Genomic DNA, 22,781 nt, shown 5'->3' with positions numbered 1-22,781 from the left:
CTGGCGAGAAACACTTTCATGGAAAGGGGTTGCCAGGCTTCCCAAAATTATGAATCTCCAGAAATCTCAGCAAATATTTTTTCACCCAAACTGGATGATACTTTCAGGTAATGATCAGTACACTAAGGCGACTTGGTTCCCCAAATTTCGTTCTTCTATGTTGAAGCGTTCGTTTCCAGTAACAGTTTGAATTTTTAGGTTTCACTCTGTTTTCTCCTATATTGATAGATGTATTTGGAACTCTAAATCCAACACGGTTTGTGCTAGCTTCTTGAAACTTGACACAATAAAGTAGTTTCACGTTTTATCTCTATGCTTTGTTTCCTCTTGATGTAGCCCTAAGCAGTGACTGGCGAGAAACACTTTCATGGAAAGGGGTGGCTTTCCAAAATTACGAATCTCCAGAAATCTCAGCAAATATTTTTTCACCCCAACTGGATGATACTTTCAGGTAATGATCAGTACACTATGGCGACTTGGTTCCCCAATTTCGTTCTTCTATGTGGAAGCGTTCGTTTCCAGTAACAGTTTGAATTTTAGGTTTCACTCTGTTTTCTCCTATATTGATAGATGTATTTGGAACTCTGAATCCAACAAGGTTTGTGCTAGGTTCTTGAAACTTGACACAATAAAGTAGTTTCACGTTCTATCTCTATGTTTTGTTTCCTCTTGATGTAGCCCTAACAGTGACTGGCGAGAAACACTTTCATGGAAAGGGGTTGCCAGGCTTCCCAAATATATGAATCTAGAGAAATCTCAGGAAATATTTTTTCACCCAAACAGGATGATACTTTCAGGAAATGATCAGTACACTAAGGCGACTTGGTTCCCCAAATTTCGTTTTTCTATGTTAAAGCGTTCATTTCCAGTAACAGTTTGAATTTTTAGGTTTCACTCTGTTTTCTCCTATATTGATAGATGTATTTGGAAGTCTAAATCCAACACGGATTGTGCTAGCTTCTTGAAACTTGACACAATAAAGTAGTTTCACGTTCTATCTCTATGTTTTGTTTCCTCTTGATGTAGCCCTAAGCAGTGACTGGCGAGAAACACTTTCATGGAAAGGGGTTGCCAGGCTTCCCAAAATTACGAATCTCCAGAAATCTCAGCAAATATTTTTTCACCCAAACTGGATGATACTTTCAGGTAATGATCAGTACACTAAGGCGACTTGGTTCCCCAAATGTCGTTCTTCTATGTTGAAGCGTTCGTTTCCAGTAACAGTTTGAATTTTTAGGTTTCACTCTGTTTTCTCCTATATTGATAGATGTATTTGGAACTCTAAATCCAACAAGGTTTGTGCTAGCTTCTTGAAACTTGACACAATAAAGTAGTTTCACGTTCTATCTCTATGTTTTGTTTCCTCTTGATGTAGCCCTAAGCAGTGACTGGCGAGAAACACTTTCATGGAAAGGGGTTGCCAGGCTTCCCAAAATTACGAATCTCCAGAAATCTCAGCAAATATTTTTTCACCCAAACTAGATGATACTTTCAGGTAATGATCAGTACACTAAGGCGACTTGGTTCCACAAATTTCGTTCTGCTATGTTGAAGCGTTCGTTTTCAGTAACAGTTTGAATTTTTAGGTTTCACTCTGTTTTCTCCTTTATTGATAGATGTATTTGGAACTCTGAATCCAACACGGTTTGTGCTAGCTTCTTGAAACTTGACACAATAAAGTAGTTTCACGTTCTATCTCTATGTTTTGTTTCCTCTTGATGTAGCCCTAAGCAGTGACTGGCGAGAAACACTTTCATAGAATGGGGTGGCTTCCCAAAATTACGAATCTCCAGAAATCTCAGCAAATATTTTTTCACCCAAACTGGATGATACTTTCAGGTAATGATCAGTACACTAAGGCGACTTGGTTCCCCAAATTTCGTTCTTCTATGTTGAAGCGTTCGTTTCCAGTAACAGTTTGAATTTTAGGTTTCACTCTGTTTTCTCCTATTTTGATAGATGTATTTGGAACTCTGAATACAACAAGGTTTGTGCTAGGTTCTTGAAACTTGACACAATAAAGTAGTTTCACGTTCTATCTCTATGTTTTGTTTCCTCTTGATGTAGCCCTAACAGTGACTGGCGAGAAACACTTTCATGGAAAGGGGTTGCCAGGCTTCCCAAAATTACGAATCTCCAGAAATCTCAGCAAATATTTTTTCACCCAAACTGGATGATACTTTCAGGTAATGATCAGTACACTAAGGCGACTTGGTTCCCCAAATTTCGTTCTTCTATGTTGAAACATTCGTTTCCAGTAACAGTTTGAATTTTTAGGTTTCACTCTGTTTTCTCCTATATTGATAGATGTATTTGGAAGTCTAAATCCAACACGGTTTGTGCTAGCTTCTTGAAACTTGACACAATAAAGTAGTTTCACGTTCTATCTCTATGTTTTGTTTCCTCTTGATGTAGCCCTAAGCAGTGACTGGCGAGAAACACTTTCATGGAAAGGGGTTGCCAGGCTTCCCAAAATTACGAATCTCCAGAAATCTCAGCAAATATTTTTTCACCCAAACTGGATGATACTTTCAGGTAATGATCAGTACACTAAGGCGACTTGGTTCCCCAAATTTCGTTCTTCTATGTTGAAACGTTCGTTTCCAGTAACAGTTTGAATTTTTAGGTTTCACTCTGTTTTCTCCTATATTGATAGATGTATTTGGAACTCTAAATCCAACACGGTTTGTGCTAGCTTCTTGAAACTTGACACAATAAAGTAGTTTCACGTTCTATCTCTATGTTTTGTTTCCTCTTGATGTAGCCCTAAGCAGTGACTGGCGAGAAACACTTTCATGGAAAGGGGTTGCCAGGCTTCCCAAAATTACGAATCTCCAGAAATCTCAGCAAATATTTTTTCACCCAAACAGGATGATACTTTCAGGTAATGATCAGTACACTAAGGCGACTTGGTTCCCCAAATTTCGTTTTTCTATGTTAAAGCGTTCGTTTCCAGTAACAGTTTGAATTTTTAGGTTTCACTCTGTTTTCTCCTATATTGATAGATGTATTTGGAAGTCTAAATCCAACACGGTTTGTGCTAGCTTCTTGAAACTTGACACAATAAAGTAGTTTCACGTTCTATCTCTATGTTTTGTTTCCTCTTGATGTAGCCCTAAGCAGTGACTGGCGAGAAACACTTTCATGGAAAGGGGTTGCCAGGCTTCCCAAAATTACGAATCTCCAGAAATCTCAGCAAATATTTTTTCACCCAAACTGGATGATACTTTCAGGTAATGATCAGTACACTAAGGCGACTTGGTTCCCCAAATTTCGTTCTTCTATGTTGAAGCGTTCGTTTCCAGTAACAGTTTGAATTTTTAGGTTTCACTCTGTTTTCTCCTATATTGATAGATGTATTTGGAACTCTAAATCCAACACGGTTTGTGCTAGCTTCTTGAAACTTGACACAATAAAGTAGTTTCACGTTCTATCTCTATGTTTTGTTTCCTCTTGATGTAGCCCTAAGCAGTGACTGGCGAGAAACACTTTCATGGAAAGGGGTTGCCAGGCTTCCCAAAATTATGAATCTCCAGAAATCTCAGCAAATATTTTTTCACCCAAACTGGATGATACTTTCAGGTAATGATCAGTACACTAAGGCGACTTGGTTCCCCAAATTTCGTTCTTCTATGTTGAAGCGTTCGTTTCCAGTAACAGTTTGAATTTTTAGGTTTCACTCTGTTTTCTCCTATATTGATAGATGTATTTGGAACTCTAAATCCAACACGGTTTGTGCTAGCTTCTTGAAACTTGACACAATAAAGTAGTTTCACGTTTTATCTCTATGCTTTGTTTCCTCTTGATGTAGCCCTAAGCAGTGACTGGCGAGAAACACTTTCATGGAAAGGGGTGGCTTTCCAAAATTACGAATCTCCAGAAATCTCAGCAAATATTTTTTCACCCAAACTGGATGATACTTTCAGGTAATGATCAGTACACTATGGCGACTTGGTTCCCCAATTTCGTTCTTCTATGTGGAAGCGTTCGTTTCCAGTAACAGTTTGAATTTTAGGTTTCACTCTGTTTTCTCCTATATTGATAGATGTATTTGGAACTCTGAATCCAACAAGGTTTGTGCTAGGTTCTTGAAACTTGACACAATAAAGTAGTTTCACGTTCTATCTCTATGTTTTGTTTCCTCTTGATGTAGCCCTAACAGTGACTGGCGAGAAACACTTTCATGGAAAGGGTTTGCCAGGCTTCCCAAATATATGAATCTAGAGAAATCTCAGGAAATATTTTTTCACCCAAACAGGATGATACTTTCAGGAAATGATCAGTACACTAAGGCGACTTGGTTCCCCAAATTTCGTTTTTCTATGTTAAAGCGTTCATTTCCAGTAACAGTTTGAATTTTTAGGTTTCACTCTGTTTTCTCCTATATTGATAGATGTATTTGGAAGTCTAAATCCAACACGGATTGTGCTAGCTTCTTGAAACTTGACACAATAAAGTAGTTTCACGTTCTATCTCTATGTTTTGTTTCCTCTTGATGTAGCCCTAAGCAGTGACTGGCGAGAAACACTTTCATGGAAAGGGGTTGCCAGGCTTCCCAAAATTACGAATCTCCAGAAATCTCAGCAAATATTTTTTCACCCAAACTGGATGATACTTTCAGGTAATGATCAGTACACTAAGGCGACTTGGTTCCCCAAATTTCGTTCTTCTATGTTGAAGCGTTCGTTTCCAGTAACAGTTTGAATTTTTAGGTTTCACTCTGTTTTCTCCTATATTGATAGATGTATTTCGAACTCTAAATCCAACACGGTTTGTGCTAGCTTCTTGAAACTTGACACAATAAAGTAGTTTCACATTCTATCTCTATGTTTTGTTTCCTCTTGATGTAGCCCTAAGCAGTGACTGGCGAGATACACTTTCATGGAAAGGGGTTGCCAGGCTTCCCAAAATTACGAATCTCCAGAAATCTCAGCAAATATTTTTTCACCCAAACTGGATGATACTTTCAGGTAATGATCAGTACACTAAGGCGACTTGGTTCCCCAAATTTCGTTCTTCTATGTTGAAGCGTTCGTTTCCAGTAACAGTTTGAATTTTTAGGTTTCACTCTGTTTTCTCCTATATTGATAGATGTATTTGGAACTCTAAATCCAACACGATTTGTGCTAACTTCTTGAAACTTGACACAATAAAGTAGTTTCACGTTCTATCTATATGTTTTGTTTCCTCTTGATGTAGCCCTAACAGTGACTGGCGAGAAACACTTTCATGGAAAGGGGTTGCCAGGCTTCCCAAATATATGAATCTCCAGAAATCTCAGCAAATATTTTTTCACCCAAACAGGATGATACTTTCAGGAAATGATCAGTACACTAAGGCGACTTGGTTCCCCAATTTCGTTTTTCTATGTTAAAGCGTTCGTTTCCAGTAACAGTTTGAATTTTTAGGTTTCACTCTGTTTTCTCCTATATTGATAGATGTATTTGGAAGTCTAAATCCAACACGGTTTGTGCTAGCTTCTTGAAACTTGGCACAATAAAGTAGTTTCAAGTTCTATCTCTATGCTTTGTTTCCTCTTGATGTAGCCCTAAGCAGTGACTGGTGAGAAACACTTCCATGGAAAGGGGTTGCCAGGCTTCCCAAAATTACGAATCTCCAGAAATCTCAGCAAATATTTTTTCTCCCAAACTGGATTATACTTTCAGGTAATGATCAGTACACTAAGGCGACTTGGTTCCCCAAATTTCGTTCTTCTATGTTGAAGCGTTCGTTTCCAGTAACAGTTTGAATTTTTAGGTTTCACTCTGTTTTCTCCTATATTGATAGATGTATTTGGAACTCTAAATCCAACAGGGTTTGTGCTACCTTCTTGAAACTTGACACAATAAAATAGTTTCACGTTCTATCTCTATGTTTTGTTTCCTCTTGACGTAGCCCTAAGCAGTGACTGGCGAGAAACACTTTCATGGAAAGGGGTTGCCAGGCTCCCAAAATTACGAATCTCCAGAAATCTCAGCAAATATTTTTTCACCCAAACAGGATGATACTTTCAGGTAATGACAGTACACTAAGGCGACTTGGTTCCCCAAATTTCGTTTTTCTATGTTAAAGCATTCGTTTCCAGTAACAGTTTGAATTTTTAGGTGTCACTCTGTTTTCTCCTATATTGATAGATGTATTTGGAAGTCTAAATCCAACACGGTTTGTGCTAGCTTCTTGAAACTTGACATAATAAAGTAGTTTCACGTTCTATCTCTATGTTTTGTTTCCTCTTGATGTAGCCCTAAGCAGTGACTGGCGAGAAACACTTTCATGGAAAGGGGTTGCCAGGCTTCCCAAAATTACGAATCTCCAGAAATCTCAGCAAATATTTTTTCACCCAAACTGGATGATACTTTCAGGTAATGATCAGTACACTAAGGCGACTTGGTTCCCCAAATGTCGTTCTTCTATGTTGAAGCGTTCGTTTCCAGTAACAGTTTGAATTTTTAGGTTTCACTCTGTTTTCTCCTATATTGATAGATGTATTTGGAACTCTAAATCCAACACGGTTTGTGCTAGCTTCTTGAAACTTGACACAATAAAGTAGTTTCACGTTCTATCTCTATGTTTTGTTTCCTCTTGATGTAGCCCTAAGCAGTGACTGGCGAGAAACACTTTCATGGAAAGGGGTTGCCAGGCTTCCCAAATATATGAATCTCCAGAAATCTCAGGAAATATTTTTTCACCCAAACAGGATGATACTTTCAGGTAATGATCAGTACATTAAGGCGACTTGGTTCCCCAAATTTCGTTTTTCTATGTTAAAGCGTTCGTTTCCAGTAACAGTTTGAATTTTTAGGTTTCACTCTGTTTTCTCCTATATTGATGGATGTATTTGGAAGTCTAAATCCAACACGGTTTGTGCTAGCTTCTTGAAACTTGACACAATAAAGTAGTTTCACGTTCTGTCTCTATGTTTTCTTTCCTCTTGTTGTAGCCCTAACAGTGACTGGCGAGAAACACTTTCATGGAAAGGGGTTGCCAGGCTTTCCAAAATTACGAATCTCCAGAAATCTCAGCAAATATTTTTTCACCCAAACTGGATGATACTTTCAGGTAATGATCAGTACACTAAGGCGACTTGGTTCCCCAAATTTCGTTCTTCTATGTTGAAGCGTTCGTTTCCAGTAACAGTTTGAATTTTTAGGTTTCACTCTGTTTTCTCCTATATTGATAGATGTATTTGGAACTCTAAATCCAACACGGTTTGTGCTAGCTTCTTGAAACTTGACACAATAAAGTAGTTTCACGTTCTATCTCTATGTTTTGTTTCCTCTTGATGTAGCCCTAAGCAGTGACTGGCGAGATACACTTTCATGGAAAGGGGTTGCCAGGCTTCCCACAATTACGAATCTCCAGAAATCTCAGCAAATATTTTTTCACCCAAACTGGATGATACTTTCAGGTAATGATCAGTACACTAAGGCGACTTGGTTCCCCAAATTTCGTTCTTCTATGTTGAAGCGTTCGTTTCCAGTAACAGTTTGAATTTTTAGGTTTCACTCTGTTTTCTCCTATATTGATAGATGTATTTGGAACTCTAAATCCAACACGGTTTGTGCTAGCTTCTTGAAACTTGACACAATAAAGTAGTTTCACGTTCTATCTCTATGTTTTGTTTCCTCTTGATGTAGCCCTAAGCAGTGACTGGCGAGAAACACTTTCATGGAAAGGGGTTGCCAGGCTTCCCAAAATTACGAATCTCCAGAAATCTCAGCAAATATTTTTTCACCCAAACTGGATGATACTTTCAGGTAATGATCAGTACACTAAGGCGACTTGGTTCCCCAAATTTCGTTCTTCTATGTTGAAGCGTTCGTTTCCAGTAACAGTTTGAATTTTTAGGTTTCACTCTGTTTTCTCCTATATTGATAGATGTATTTGGAACTCTAAATCCAACACGGTTTGTGCTAGCTTCTTGAAACTTGACACAATAAAGTAGTTTCACGTTTTATCTCTATATTTGTTTCCTCTTGATTTAGCCCTAAGCAGTGACTGGCGAGAAACACTTTCATGGAAAGGGGTGGCTTTCCAAAATTACGAATCTCCAGAAATCTCAGCAAATATTTTTTCACCCAAACTGGATGATACTTTCAGGTAATGATCAGTACACTAAGGCGACTTGGTTCCCCAAATTTCGTTCTTCTATGTTGAAGCGTTCGTTTCCAGTAACAGTTTGAATTTTAGGTTTCACTCTGTTTTCTCCTATATTGATAGATGTATTTGGAACTCTGAATCCAACAAGGTTTGTGCTAGGTTCTTGAAACTTGACACAATAAAGTAGTTTCACGTTCTATCTCTATGTTTTGTTTCCTCTTTATGTAGCCCTAACAGTGACTGGCGAGAAACACTTTCATGGAAAGGGGTTGCCAGGCTTCCCAAATATATGTATCTCCAGAAATCTCAGGAAATATTTTTTCACCCAAACAGGATGATACTTTCAGGAAATGATCAGTACACTAAGGCGACTTGGTTCCCCAAATTTCGTTTTTCTATGTTAAAGCGTTCATTTCCAGTAACAGTTTGAATTTTTAGGTTTCACTCTGTTTTCTCCTATATTGATAGATGTATTTGGAAGTCTAAATCCAACACGGTTTGTGCTAGCTTCTTGAAACTTGACACAATAAAGTAGTTTCACGTTCTATCTCTATGTTTTGTTTCCTCTTGATGTAGCCCTAAGCAGTGACTGGCGAGAAACACTTTCATGGAAAGGGGTTGCCAGGCTTCCCAAAATTACGAATCTCCAGAAATCTCAGCAAATATTTTTTCACCCAAACAGGATGATACTTTCAGGTAATGATCAGTACACTAAGGCGACTTGGTTCCCCAAATTTCGTTCTTCTATGTTGAAGCGTTCGTTTCCAGTAACAGTTTGAAATTTTAGGTTTCACTCTGTTTTCTCCTATATTGATAGATGTATTTGGAACTCTAAATCCAACACGGTTTGTGCTAGCTTCTTGAAACTTGACACAATAAGTAGTTTCACGTTCTATCTCTATGTTTTGTTTCCTCTTGATGTAGCCCTAAGCAGTGACTGGCGAGATACACTTTCATGGAAAGGGGTTGCCAGGCTTCCCAAAATTACGAATCTCCAGAAATCTCAGCAAATATTTTTTCACCCAAACTGGATGATACTTTCAGGTAATGATCAGTACACTAAGGCGACTTGGTTCCCCAAATTTCGTTCTTCTATGTTGAAGCGTTCGTTTCCAGTAACAGTTTGAATTTTTAGGTTTCACTCTGTTTTCTCCTATATTGATAGATGTATTTGGAACTCTAAATCCAACACGGTTTGTGCTAGCTTCTTGAAACTTGACACAATAAAGTAGTTTCACGTTCTATCTCTATGTTTTGTTTCCTCTTGATGTAGCCCTAAGCAGTGACTGGCGAGAAACACTTTCATGGAAAGGGGTGGCTTCCCAAAATTACGAATCTCCAGAAATCTCAGCAAATATTTTTTCACCCAAACAGGATGATACTTTCAGGTAATGATCAGTACATTAAGGCGACTTGGTTCCCCAAATTTCGTTTTTCTATGTTAAAGCGTTCGTTTCCAGTAACAGTTTGAATTTTTAGGTTTCACTCTGTTTTCTCCTATATTGATAGATGTATTTGGAACTCTAAATCCAACACGGTTTGTGCTAGCTTCTTGAAACTTGACACAATAAAGTAGTTTCACGTTCTATCTCTATGTTTTGTTTCCTCTTGATGTAGCCCTAAGCAGTGACTGGCGAGAAACACTTTCATGGAAAGGGGTTGCCAGGCTTCCCAAAATTACGAATCTCCAGAAATCTCAGCAAATATTTTTTCACCCAAACTGGATGATACTTTCAGGTAATGATCAGTACACTAAGGCGACTTGGTTCCCCAAATTTCCTTCTTCTATGTTGAAGCGTTCGTTTCCAGTAAAAGTTTGAATTTTTAGGTTTCACTCTGTTTTCTCCTATATTGATAGATGTATTTGGAACTCTGAATACAACACGGTTTGTGCTAGCTTCTTGAAACTTGACACAATAAAGTAGTTTCACGTTCTATCTCTATGTTTTGTTTCCTCTTGATGTAGCCCTAACAGTGAATGGCGAGAAACACTTTCATGGAAAGGGGTTGCCAGGCTTCCCAAAATTACGAATCTCCAGAAATCTCAGCAAATATTTTTTCACCCAAACTGGATGATACTTTCAGGTAATGATCAGTACACTAAGGTGACTTGGTTCCCCAAATTTCGTTCTTCTATGTTGAAGCGTTCGTTTCCAGTAACAGTTTGAATTTTGGGTTTCACTCTGTTTTCTCCTATATTGATAGATGTATTTGGAACTCTGAATCCAACAAGGTTTGTGCTAGGTTCTTGAAACTTGACACAATAAAGTAGTTTCACGTTCTATCTCTGTGTTTTGTTTCCTCTTGATGTAGCCCTAACAGTGACTGGAGAGAAACACTTTCATGGAAAGGGATTGCCAGGCTTCCCAAATATATGAATCTCCAGAAATCTCAGGAAATATTTTTTCACCCAAACACGATGATATTTCAGGTAATGATCAGTACACTAAGGCGACTTGGTTCCCCAAACTTCGTTTTTCTATGTTAAAGCGTTCGTTTCCAGTAACAGTTTGAATTTTTAGGTTTCACTCTGTTTTCTCCTATATTGATAGATGTATTTGGAAGTCTAAATCCAACACGGTTTGTGCTAGCTTCTTGAAACTTGACACAATAAAGTAGTTTCACGTTCTATCTCTATGTTTTGTTTCCTCTTGATGTAGCCCTAAGCAGTGACTGGCGAGAAACACTTTCATGGAAAGGGGTTGCCAGGCTTCCCAAAATTACGAATCTCCAGAAATCTCAGAAAATATTTTTTCACCCAAACAGGATGATACTTTCATGTAATGATCAGTACACTAAGGCGACTTGGTTCCCCAAATTTCGTTCTTCTATGTTGAAGCGTTGGTTTCCAGTAACAGTTTGAATTTTTAGGTTTCACTCTGTTTTCTCCTATATTGATAGATGTATTTGGAAGTCTAAATCCAACACGGTTTGTGCTAGCTTCTTGAAACTTGACACAATAAAGTAGTTTCACGTTCTATCTCTATGTTTTGTTTCCTCTTGATGTAGCCCTAAGCAGTGACTGGCGAGAAACACTTTCATGGAAAGGGGTTGCCAGGCTTCCCAAAATTACGAATCTCCAGAAATCTGAGGAAATATTTTTTCACCGAAACTGGATGATACTTTCAGGTAATGATCAGTACACTAAGGCGACTTGGTTCCCCAAATTTCGTTCTTCTATGTTGAAGCGTTCGTTTCCAGTAACAGTTTGAATTTTTAGGTTTCACTCTGTTTTCTCCTATATTGATAGATGTATTTGAAACTCTAAATCCAACACGGTTTGTGCTAGCTTCTTGAAACTTGACACAATAAAGTAGTTTCAAGTTCTATCTCTATGTTTTGTTTCCTCTTGATGTAGCCCTAAGCAGTGACTGGCGAGATACACTTTCATGGAAAGGGGTTGCCAGGCTTCCCAAAATTACGAATCTCCAGAAATCTCAGCAAATATTTTTTCACCCAAACTGGATGACACTTTCAGGTAATGATCAGTACACTAAGGCGACTTGGTTCCCCAAATTTCGTTCTTCTATGTTGAAGCATTCGTTTCCAGTAACAGTTTGAATTTTTAGGTTTCACTCTGTTTTCTCCTATATTGATAGATGTATTTGGAACTCTAAATCCAACACGGTTTGTGCTAGCTTCTTGAAACTTGACACAATAAAGTAGTTTCACGTTCTATCTCTATGTTTTGTTTCCTCTTGATGTAGCCCTAAGCAGTGACTGGCGAGAAACACTTTCATGGAAAGGGGTTGCCAGGCTTCCCAAAATTACGAATCTCCAGAAATCTCAGCAAATATTTTTTCACCCAAACTGGATGATACTTTCAGGTAATGATCAGTACACTAAGGCGACTTGGTTTCCCAAATTTCGTTCTTCTATGTTGAAGCGTTCGTTTCCAGTAACAGTTTGAATTTTAGGTTTCACTCTGTTTTCTCCTATATTTATAGATGTATTTGGAACTCTGAATCCAACAAGGTTTGTGCTAGGTTCTTGAAACTTGACACAATAAAGAAGTTTCACGTTCTATCTCTATGTTTTGTTTCCTCTTGATGTAGCCCTAACAGTGACTGGCGAGAAACACTTTCATGGAAAGGGGTTGCCAGGCTTCCCAAATATATGAATCTCCAGAAATCTCAGCAAATATTTTTTCACCCAAACTGGATGATACTTTCAGGTAATGATCAGTACACTAAGGCGACTTGGTTCCCCAAATGTCGTTCTTCTATGTTGAAGCGTTCGTTTCCAGTAACAGTTTGAATTTTTAGGTTTCACTCTGTTTTCTCCTATATTGATAGATGTATTTGGAACTCTAAATCCAACACGGTTTGTGCTAGCTTCTTGAAACTTGACACAATAAAGTAGTTTCACGTTCTATCTCTGTTTTGTTTCCTCTTGATGTAGCCCTAAGCAGTGACTGGCGAGAAACACTTTCATGGAAAGGGGTTGCCAGGCTTCCCAAAATTACGAATCTCCAGAAATCTCAGCAAATATTTTTTCACCCAAACTGGATGATACTTTCAGGTAATGATCAGTACACTAAGGCGACTTGGTTCCCCAAATTTCGTTCTTCTATGTTGAAGCGTTCGTTTCCAGTAACAGTTTGAATTTTTAGGTTTCACTCTGTTTTCTCCTATATTGATAGATGTATTTGGAACTCTAAATCCAACACGGTTTGTGCTAGCTTCTTGAAACTTGACACAATAAAGTAGTTTCACGTTCTATCTCTATGTTTTGTTTCCTCTTGATGTAGCCCTAAGCAGTGACTGGCGAGAAACACTTTCATGGAAAGGGGTTGCCAGGCTTCCCAAAATTACGAATCTACAGAAATCTCAGCAAATATTTTTTCACCCAAACTGGATGATACTTTCAGGTAATGATCAGTACACTAAGGCGACTTGGTTCCCCAAATTTCCTTCTTCTATGTTGAAGCGTTCGTTTCCAGTAAAAGTTTGAATTTTTAGGTTTCACTCTGTTTTCTCCTATATTGATAGATGTATTTGGAACTCTGAATACAACACGGTTTGTGCTAGCTTCTTGAAACTTGACACAATAAAGTAGTTTCACGTTCTATCTCTATGTTTTGTTTCCTCTTGATGTAGCCCTAACAGTGACTGGCGAGAAACACTTTCATGGAAAGGGGTTGCCAGGCTTCCCAAAATTACGAATCTCCAGAAATCTCAGCAAATATTTTTTCACCCAAACTGGATGATACTTTCAGGTAATGATCAGTACACTAAGGTGACTTGGTTCCCCAAATTTCGTTCTTCTATGTTGAAGCGTTCGTTTCCAGTAACAGTTTGAATTTTAGGTTTCACTCTGTTTTCTCCTATATTGATAGATGTATTTGGAACTCTGAATCCAACAAGGTTTGTGCTAGGTTCTTGAAACTTGACACAATAAAGTAGTTTCACGTTCTATCTCTGTGTTTTGTTTCCTCTTGATGTAGCCCTAACAGTGACTGGCGAGAAACACTTTCATGGAAAGGGATTGCCAGGCTTCCCAAATATATGAATCTCCAGAAATCTCAGGAAATATTTTTTCACCCAAACACGATGATATTTCAGGTAATGATCAGTACACTAAGGTGACTTGGTTCCCCAAACTTCGTTTTTCTATGTTAAAGCGTTCGTTTCCAGTAACAGTTTGAATTTTTAGGTTTCACTCTGTTTTCTCCTATATTGATAGATGTATTTGGAAGTCTAAATCCAACACGGTTTGTGCTAGCTTCTTGAAACTTGACACAATAAAGTAGTTTCACGTTCTATCTCTATGTTTTGTTTCCTCTTGATGTAGCCCTAAGCAGTGACTGACGAGAAACACTTTCATGGAAAGGGGTTGCCAGGCTTCCCAAAATTACGAATCTGCAGAAATCTCAGCAAATATTTTTTCACCCAAACTGGATGATACTTTCAGGTAATGATCAGTACACTAAGGCGACTTGGTTCCCCAAATTTCGTTCTTCTATGTTGAAGCGTTCGTTTCCAGTAACAGTTTGAATTTTTAGGTTTCACTCTGTTTTCTCCTATATTAATGATGTATTTGGAACTCTAAATCCAACACGGTTTGTGCTAGCTTCTTGAAACTTGACACAATAAAGTAGTTTCACGTTCTATCTCTATGTTTTGTTTCCTCTTGATGTAGCCCTAAGCAGTGACTGGCGAGAAACACTTTCATGGAAAGGGGTTGCCAGGCTTCCCAAAATTACGAATCTCCAGAAATCTCAGCAAATATTTTTTCACCCAAACAGGATGATACTTTCAGGTAATGATCAGTACACTAAGGCGACTTGGTTCCCCAAATTTCGTTCTTCTATGTTGAAGCGTTCGTTTCCAGTAACAGTTTGAATTTTAGGTTTCACTCTGTTTTCTCCTATATTGATAGATGTATTTGGAACTCTGAATCAAACACGGTTTGTGCTAGGTTCTTGAAACTTGACACAATACAGAAGTTTCACGTTCTATCTCTATGATTTGTTTCCTCTTGATGTAGCCCTAACAGTGACTGGCGAGAAACACTTTCATGGAAAGGGGTTGCCAGGCTTCCCAAATATATGAATCTCCAGAAATCTCAGGAAATATTTTTTCACCCAAACAGGATGATACTTTCAGGTAATGATCAGTACACTAAGGCGACTTGGTTCCCCAAACTTCGTTTTTCTATGTTAAACCGTTCGTTTCCAGTAACAGTTTGAATTTTTAGGTTTCACTCTGTTTTCTCCTATATTGATAGATGTATTTGGAACTCTAAATCCAACACGGTTTGTGCTAGCTTCTTGAAACTTGACACAATAAAGTAGTTTCACGTTCTATCTCTGTTTTGTTTCCTCTTGATGTAGCCCTAAGCAGTGACTGGCGAGAAACACTTTCATGGAAAGGGGTTGCCAGGCTTCCCAAAATTACGAATCTCCAGAAATCTCAGCAAATATTTTTTCACCCAAACTGGATGATACTTTCAGGTAATGATCAGTACACTAAGGCGACTTGGTTCCCCAAATCTCGTTCTTCTATGTTGAAGCGTTCGTTTCCAGTAAAAGTTTGAATTTTTAGGTTTCACTCTGTTTTCTCCTATATTGATAGATGTATTTGGACCTCTGAATACAACAAGGTTTGTGGTGTGTTCTTGAAACTTGACACAATAAAGTAGTTTCACGTTCTATCTCTATGTTTTGTTTCCTCTTGATGTAGCCCTAACAGTGACTGGCGAGAAACACTTTCATGGAAAGGGGTTGCCAGGCTTCCCAAAATTACGAATCTCCAGAAATCTCAGCAAATATTTTTTCACCCAAACTGGATGATACTTTCAGGTAATGATCAGTACACTAAGGCGACTTGGTTCCCCAAATTTCGTTCTTCTATGTTGAAGCGTTCGTTTCCAGTAACAGTTTGAATTTTAGGTTTCACTCTGTTTTCTCCTATATTGATAGATGTATTTGGAACTCTGAATCCAACAAGGTTTGTGCTAGGTTCTTGAAACTTGACACAATAAAGTAGTTTCACGTTCTATCTCTGTGTTTTGTTTTCTCTTGATGTAGCCCTAACAGTGACTGGCGAGAAACACTTTCATGGAAAGGGGTTGCCGGGCTTCCCAAATATATGAATCTCCAGAAATCTCAGGAAATATTTTTTCACCCAAACAGGATGATACTTTCAGGTAATGATCAGTACACTAAGGCGACTTGGTTCCCCAAACTTCGTTTTTCTACGTTTTCAGCGTTCGTTTCCAGTAACAGTTTGAATTTTTAGGTTTCACTCTGTTTTCTCCTATATTGATAGATGTATTTGGAAGTCTAAATCCAACACGGTTTGTGCTAGCTTCTTGAAACTTGACACAATAAAGTAGTTTCACGTTCTATCTCTATGTTTTGTTTCCTCTTGATGTAGCTCTAAGCAGTGACTGGCGAGAAACACTTTCATGGAAAGGGGTTGCCAGGCTTCCCAAAATTATGAATCTCCAGAAATCTCAGCAAATATTTTTTCACCCAAACTGGATGATACTTTCAGGTAATGATCAGTATACTAAGGCGACTTGGTTCCCCAAATTTCGTTCTTCTATGTTGAAGCGTTCGTTTCCAGTAACAGTTTGAATTTTTAGGTTTCACTCTGTTTTCTCCTATATTGATAGATGTATTTGGAAGTCTAAATCCAACACGGTTTGTGCTAGCTTCTTGAAACTTGACACAATAAAGTAGTTTCACGTTCTATCTCTATGTTTTGTTTCCTCTTGATGTAGCCCTAAGCAGTGACTGGCGAGAAACACTTTCATGGAAAGGGGTTGCCAGGCTTCCCAAAATTACGAATCTCCAGAAATCTCAGCAAATATTTTTTCACCCAAACAGGATGATACTTTCAGGTAATGATCAGTACACTAAGGCGACTTGGTACCCCAAATTTCGTTCTTCTATGTTGAAGCGTTCGTTTCCAGTAATAGTTTGAATTTTAGGTTTCACTCTGTTTTCTCCTATATCGATAGATGTATTTGGAACTCTGAATCCAACAAGGTTTGTGCTAGGTTCTTGAAACTTGACACAATAAAGTAGTTTCACGTTCTATCTCTATGTTTTGTTTCCTCTTGATGTAGCCCTAACAGTGACTGGCGAGAAACACTTTCATGGAAAGGGGTTGCCAGGCTTCCCAAATATATGAATCTCCAGAAATCTCAGGAAATATTTTTTCACCCAAACATGATGATACTTTCAGGTAATGATCAGTACATTAAGGCGACTTGGTTCCCCAAATTTCGTTTTTCTATGTTAAAGCGTTCGTTTCCAGTAACAGTTTGAATTTTTAGGTTTCACTCTGTTTTCTCCTATATTGATAGATGTATTTGGAAGACTAAATCCAACACGGTTTGTGCTAGCTTCTTGAAACTTGACACAATAAAGTAGTTTCACGTTCTATCTCTATGTTTTGTTTCCTCTTGATGTAGCCCTAAGCATTGACTGGCGAGAAACACTTTCATGGAAAGGGGTTGCCAGGCTTCCCAAAATTACGAATCTCCAGAAATCTCAGCAAATATTTTTTCACCCAAACTGGATGATACTTTCAGGTAATGATCAGTACACTAAGGCAACTTGGTTCCCCAAATTTCGTTCTTCTATGTTGAAGCGTTCGTTTCCAGTAACAGTTTGAATTTTTAGGTTTCACTCTGTTTTCTCCTATATTGATAGATGTATTTGGAAGTCTAAATCCAACACGGTTTGTGCTAGCTTCTTGAAACTTGACACAATAAAGTAGTTTCACGTTCTATCTCTGTTTTGTTTCCTCTTGATGTAGCCCTAAGCAGTGACTGGCGAGAAACACTTTCATGGAAAGGGGTTGCCAGGCTTCCCAAAATTACGAATCTCCAGAAATCTCAGCAAATATTTTTTCACCCAAACTGGATGATACTTTCAGGTAATGATCAGTACACTAAGGCGACTTGGTTCCCCAAATTTCGTTCTTCTATGTTGAAGCGTTGGTTTCCAGTAACAGTTTGAATTTTAGGTTTCACTCTGTTTTCTCCTATATTGATAGATGTATTTGGAACTCTGAATCCAACAAGGTTTGTGCTAGGTTCTTGAAACTTGACACAATAAAGTAGTTTCACGTTCTATCTCTGTGTTTTGTTTCCTCTTGATGTAGCCCTAACAGTGACTGGCGAGAAACACTTTCATAGAAAGGGGTTGCCAGGCTTCCCAAATATATGAATCTCCAGAAATCTCAGGAAATATTTTTTCACCCAAACAGGATGATACTTTCAGGTAATGATCAGTACACTAAGGCGACTTGGTTCCCCAAACTTCGTTTTTCTATGTTTTCAGCGTTCGTTTCCAGTAACAGTTTGAATTTTTAGGTTTCACTCTGTTTTCTCCTATATTGATAGATGTATTTGGAAGTCTAAATCCAACACGGTTTGTGCTAGCTTCTTGAAACTTGACACAATAAAGTAGTTTCACGTTCTATCTCTATGTTTTGTTTCCTCTTGATGTAGCCCTAAGCAGTGACTGGCGAGAAACACTTTCATGGAAAGGGGTTGCCAGGCTTCCCAAAATTACGAATCTCCAGAAATCTCAGCAAATATTTTTTCACCCAAACTGGATGATACTTTCAGGTAATGATCAGTACACTAAGGCGACTTGGTTCCCCAAATCTCGTTCTTCTATGTTGAAGCGTTCGTTTCCAGTAAAAGTTTGAATTTTTAGGTTTCACTCTGTTTTCTCCTATATTGATAGATGTATTTGGACCTCTGAATACAACAAGGTTTGTGGTGTGTTCTTGAAACTTGACACAATAAAGTAGTTTCACGTTCTATCTCTATGTTTTGTTTCCTCTTGATGTAGCCCTAACAGTGACTGGCGAGAAACACTTTCATGGAAAGGGGTTGCCAGGCTTCCCAAAATTACGAATCTCCAGAAATCTCAGCAAATATTTTTTCACCCAAACTGGATGATACTTTCAGGTAATGATCAGTACACTAAGGCGACTTGGTTCCCCAAATTTCGTTCTTCTATGTTGAAGCGTTCGTTTCCAGTAACAGTTTGAATTTTAGGTTTCACTCTGTTTTCTCCTATATTGATAGATGTATTTGGAACTCTGAATCCAACAAGGTTTGTGCTAGGTTCTTGAAACTTGACACAATAAAGTAGTTTCACGTTCTATCTCTGTGTTTTGTTTTCTCTTGATGTAGCCCTAACAGTGACTGGCGAGAAACACTTTCATGGAAAGGGGTTGCCGGGCTTCCCAAATATATGAATCTCCAGAAATCTCAGGAAATATTTTTTCACCCAAACAGGATGATACTTTCAGGTAATGATCAGTACACTAAGGCGACTTGGTTCCCCAAACTTCGTTTTTCTACGTTTTCAGCGTTCGTTTCCAGTAACAGTTTGAATTTTTAGGTTTCACTCTGTTTTCTCCTATATTGATAGATGTATTTGGAAGTCTAAATCCAACACGGTTTGTGCTAGCTTCTTGAAACTTGACACAATAAAGTAGTTTCACGTTCTATCTCTATGTTTTGTTTCCTCTTGATGTAGCTCTAAGCAGTGACTGGCGAGAAACACTTTCATGGAAAGGGGTTGCCAGGCTTCCCAAAATTACGAATCTCCAGAAATCTCAGCAAATATTTTTTCACCCAAACTGGATGATACTTTCAGGTAATGATCAGTATACTAAGGCGACTTGGTTCCCCAAATTTCGTTCTTCTATGTTTTCAGCGTTCGTTTCCAGTAACAGTTTGAATTTTTAGGTTTCACTCTGTTTTCTCCTATATTGATAGATGTATTTGGAAGTCTAAATCCAACACGGTTTGTGCTAGCTTCTTGAAACTTGACACAATAAAGTAGTTTCACGTTCTATCTCTATGTTTTGTTTCCTCTTGATGTAGCCCTAAGCAGTGACTGGCGAGAAACACTTTCATGGAAAGGGGTTGCCAGGCTTCCCAAAATTACGAATCTCCAGAAATCTCAGCAAATATTTTTTCACCCAAACAGGATGATACTTTCAGGTAATGATCAGTACACTAAGGCGACTTGGTACCCCAAATTTCGTTCTTCTATGTTGAAGCGTTCGTTTCCAGTAATAGTTTGAATTTTAGGTTTCACTCTGTTTTCTCCTATATCGATAGATGTATTTGGAACTCTGAATCCAAGAAGGTTTGTGCTAGGTTCTTGAAACTTGACACAATAAAGTAGTTTCACTTTCTATCTCTATGTTTTGTTTCCTCTTGATGTAGCCCTAACAGTGACTGGCGAGAAACACTTTCATGGAAAGGGGTTGCCAGGCTTCCCAAATATATGAATCTCCAGAAATCTCAGGAAATATTTTTTCACCCAAACAGGATGATACTTTCAGGTAATGATCAGTACATTAAGGCGACTTGGTTCCCCAAATTTCGTTTTTCTATGTTAAAGCGTTCGTTTCCAGTAACAGTTTGAATTTTTAGGTTTCACTCTGTTTTCTCCTATATTGATAGATGTATTTGGAAGACTAAATCCAACACGGTTTGTGCTAGCTTCTTGAAACTTGACACAATAAAGTAGTTTCACGTTCTATCTGTATGTTTTGTTTCCTCTTGATGTAGCCCTAAGCATTGACTGGCGAGAAACACTTTCATGGAAAGGGGTTGCCAGGCTTCCCAAAATTACGAATCTCCAGAAATCTCAGCAAATATTTTTTCACCCAAACTGGATGATACTTTCAGGTAATGATCAGTACACTAAGGCGACTTGGTTCCCCAAATTTCGTTCTTCTATGTTGAAGCGTTCGTTTCCAGTAACAGTTTGAATTTTTAGGTTTCACTCTGTTTTCTCCTATATTGATAGATGTATTTGGAAGTCTAAATCCAACACGGTTTGTGCTAGCTTCTTGAAACTTGACACAATAAAGTAGTTTCACGTTCTATCTCTGTTTTGTTTCCTCTTGATGTAGCCCTAAGCAGTGACTGGCGAGAAACACTTTCATGGAAAGGGGTTGCCAGGCTTCCCAAAATTACGAATCTCCAGAAATCTCAGCAAATATTTTTTCACCCAAACTGGATGATACTTTCAGGTAAGGATCAGTACACTAAGGCGACTTGGTTCCCCAAATTTCGTTCTTCTATGTTGAAGCGTTGGTTTCCAGTAACAGTTTGAATTTTAGGTTTCACTCTGTTTTCTCCTATATTGATAGATGTATTTGGAACTCTGAATCCAACAAGGTTTGTGCTAGGTTCTTGAAACTTGACACAATAAAGTAGTTTCACGTTCTATCTCTGTGTTTTGTTTCCTCTTGATGTAGCCCTAACAGTGACTGGCGAGAAACACTTTCATAGAAAGGGGTTGCCAGGCTTCCCAAATATATGAATCTCCAGAAATCTCAGGAAATATTTTTTCACCCAAACAGGATGATACTTTCAGGTAATGATCAGTACACTAAGGCGACTTGGTTCCCCAAACTTCGTTTTTCTATGTTTTCAGCATTCGTTTCCAGTAACAGTTTGAATTTTTAGGTTTCACTCTGTTTTCTCCTATATTGATAGATGTATTTGGAAGTCTAAATCCAACACGGTTTGTGCTAGCTTCTTGAAACTTGACACAATAAAGTAGTTTCACGTTCTATCTCTATGTTTTGTTTCCTCTTGATGTAGCCCTAAGCAGTGACTGGCGAGAAACACTTTCATGGAAAGGGGTTGCCAGGCTTCCCAAAATTACGAATCTCCAGAAATCTCAGCAAATATTTTTTCACCCAAACAGGATGATACTTTCAGGTAATGATCAGTACACTAAGGCGACTTGGTACCCCAAATTTCGTTCTTCTATGTTGAAGCGTTCGTTTCCAGTAATAGTTTGAATTTTAGGTTTCACTCTGTTTTCTCCTATATCGATAGATGTATTTGGAACTCTGAATCCAACAAGGTTTGTGCTAGGTTCTTGAAACTTGACACAATAAAGTAGTTTCACGTTCTATCTCTATGTTTTGTTTCCTCTTGATGTAGCCCTAACAGTGACTGGCGAGAAACACTTTCATGGAAAGGGGTTGCCAGGCTTCCCAAATATATGAATCTCCAGAAATCTCAGGAAATATTTTTTCACCCAAACAGGATGATACTTTCAGGTAATGATCAGTACATTAAGGCGACTTGGTTCCCCAAATTTCGTTTTTCTATGTTAAAGCGTTCGTTTCCAGTAACAGTTTGAATTTTTAGGTTTCACTCTGTTTTCTCCTATATTGATAGATGTATTTGGAAGACTAAATCCAACACGGTTTGTGCTAGCTTCTTGAAACTTGACACAATAAAGTAGTTTCACGTTCTATCTCTATGTTTTGTTTCCTCTTGATGTAGCCCTAAGCATTGACTGGCGAGAAACACTTTCATGGAAAGGGGTTGCCAGGCTTCCCAAAATTACGAATCTCCAGAAATCTCAGCAAATATTTTTTCACCCAAACTGGATGATACTTTCAGGTAATGATCAGTACACTAAGGCGACTTGGTTCCCCAAATTTCGTTCTTCTATGTTGAAGCGTTCGTTTCCAGTAACAGTTTGAATTTTTAGGTTTCACTCTGTTTTCTCCTATATTGATAGATGTATTTGGAAGTCTAAATCCAACACGGTTTGTGCTAGCTTCTTGAAACTTGACACAATAAAGTAGTTTCACGTTCTATCTCTGTTTTGTTTCCTCTTGATGTAGCCCTAAGCAGTGACTGGCGAGAAACACTTTCATGGAAAGGGGTTGCCAGGCTTCCCAAAATTACGAATCTCCAGAAATCTCAGCAAATATTTTTTCACCCAAACTGGATGATACTTTCAGGTAATGATCAGTACACTAAGGCGACTTGGTTCCCCAAATTTCGTTCTTCTATGTTGAAGCGTTGGTTTCCAGTAACAGTTTGAATTTTAGGTTTCACTCTGTTTTCTCCTATATTGATAGATGTATTTGGAACTCTGAATCCAACAAGGTTTGTGCTAGGTTCTTGAAACTTGACACAATAAAGTAGTTTCACGTTCTATCTCTGTGTTTTGTTTCCTCTTGATGTAGCCCTAACAGTGACTGGCGAGAAACACTTTCATAGAAAGGGGTTGCCAGGCTTCCCAAATATATGAATCTCCAGAAATCTCAGGAAATATTTTTTCACCCAAACAGGATGATACTTTCAGGTAATGATCAGTACACTAAGGCGACTTGGTTCCCCAAACTTCGTTTTTCTATGTTTTCAGCGTTCGT

This window comes from Spermophilus citellus (assembly GCF_964194105.1).
Source record: "Spermophilus citellus genome assembly, chromosome: 7".
Lineage (NCBI taxonomy): Eukaryota > Metazoa > Chordata > Mammalia > Rodentia > Sciuridae > Spermophilus > Spermophilus citellus.
The sequence above is the reverse complement of the archived record's forward strand: the minus strand, read 5'-3'. Positions refer to the sequence as shown.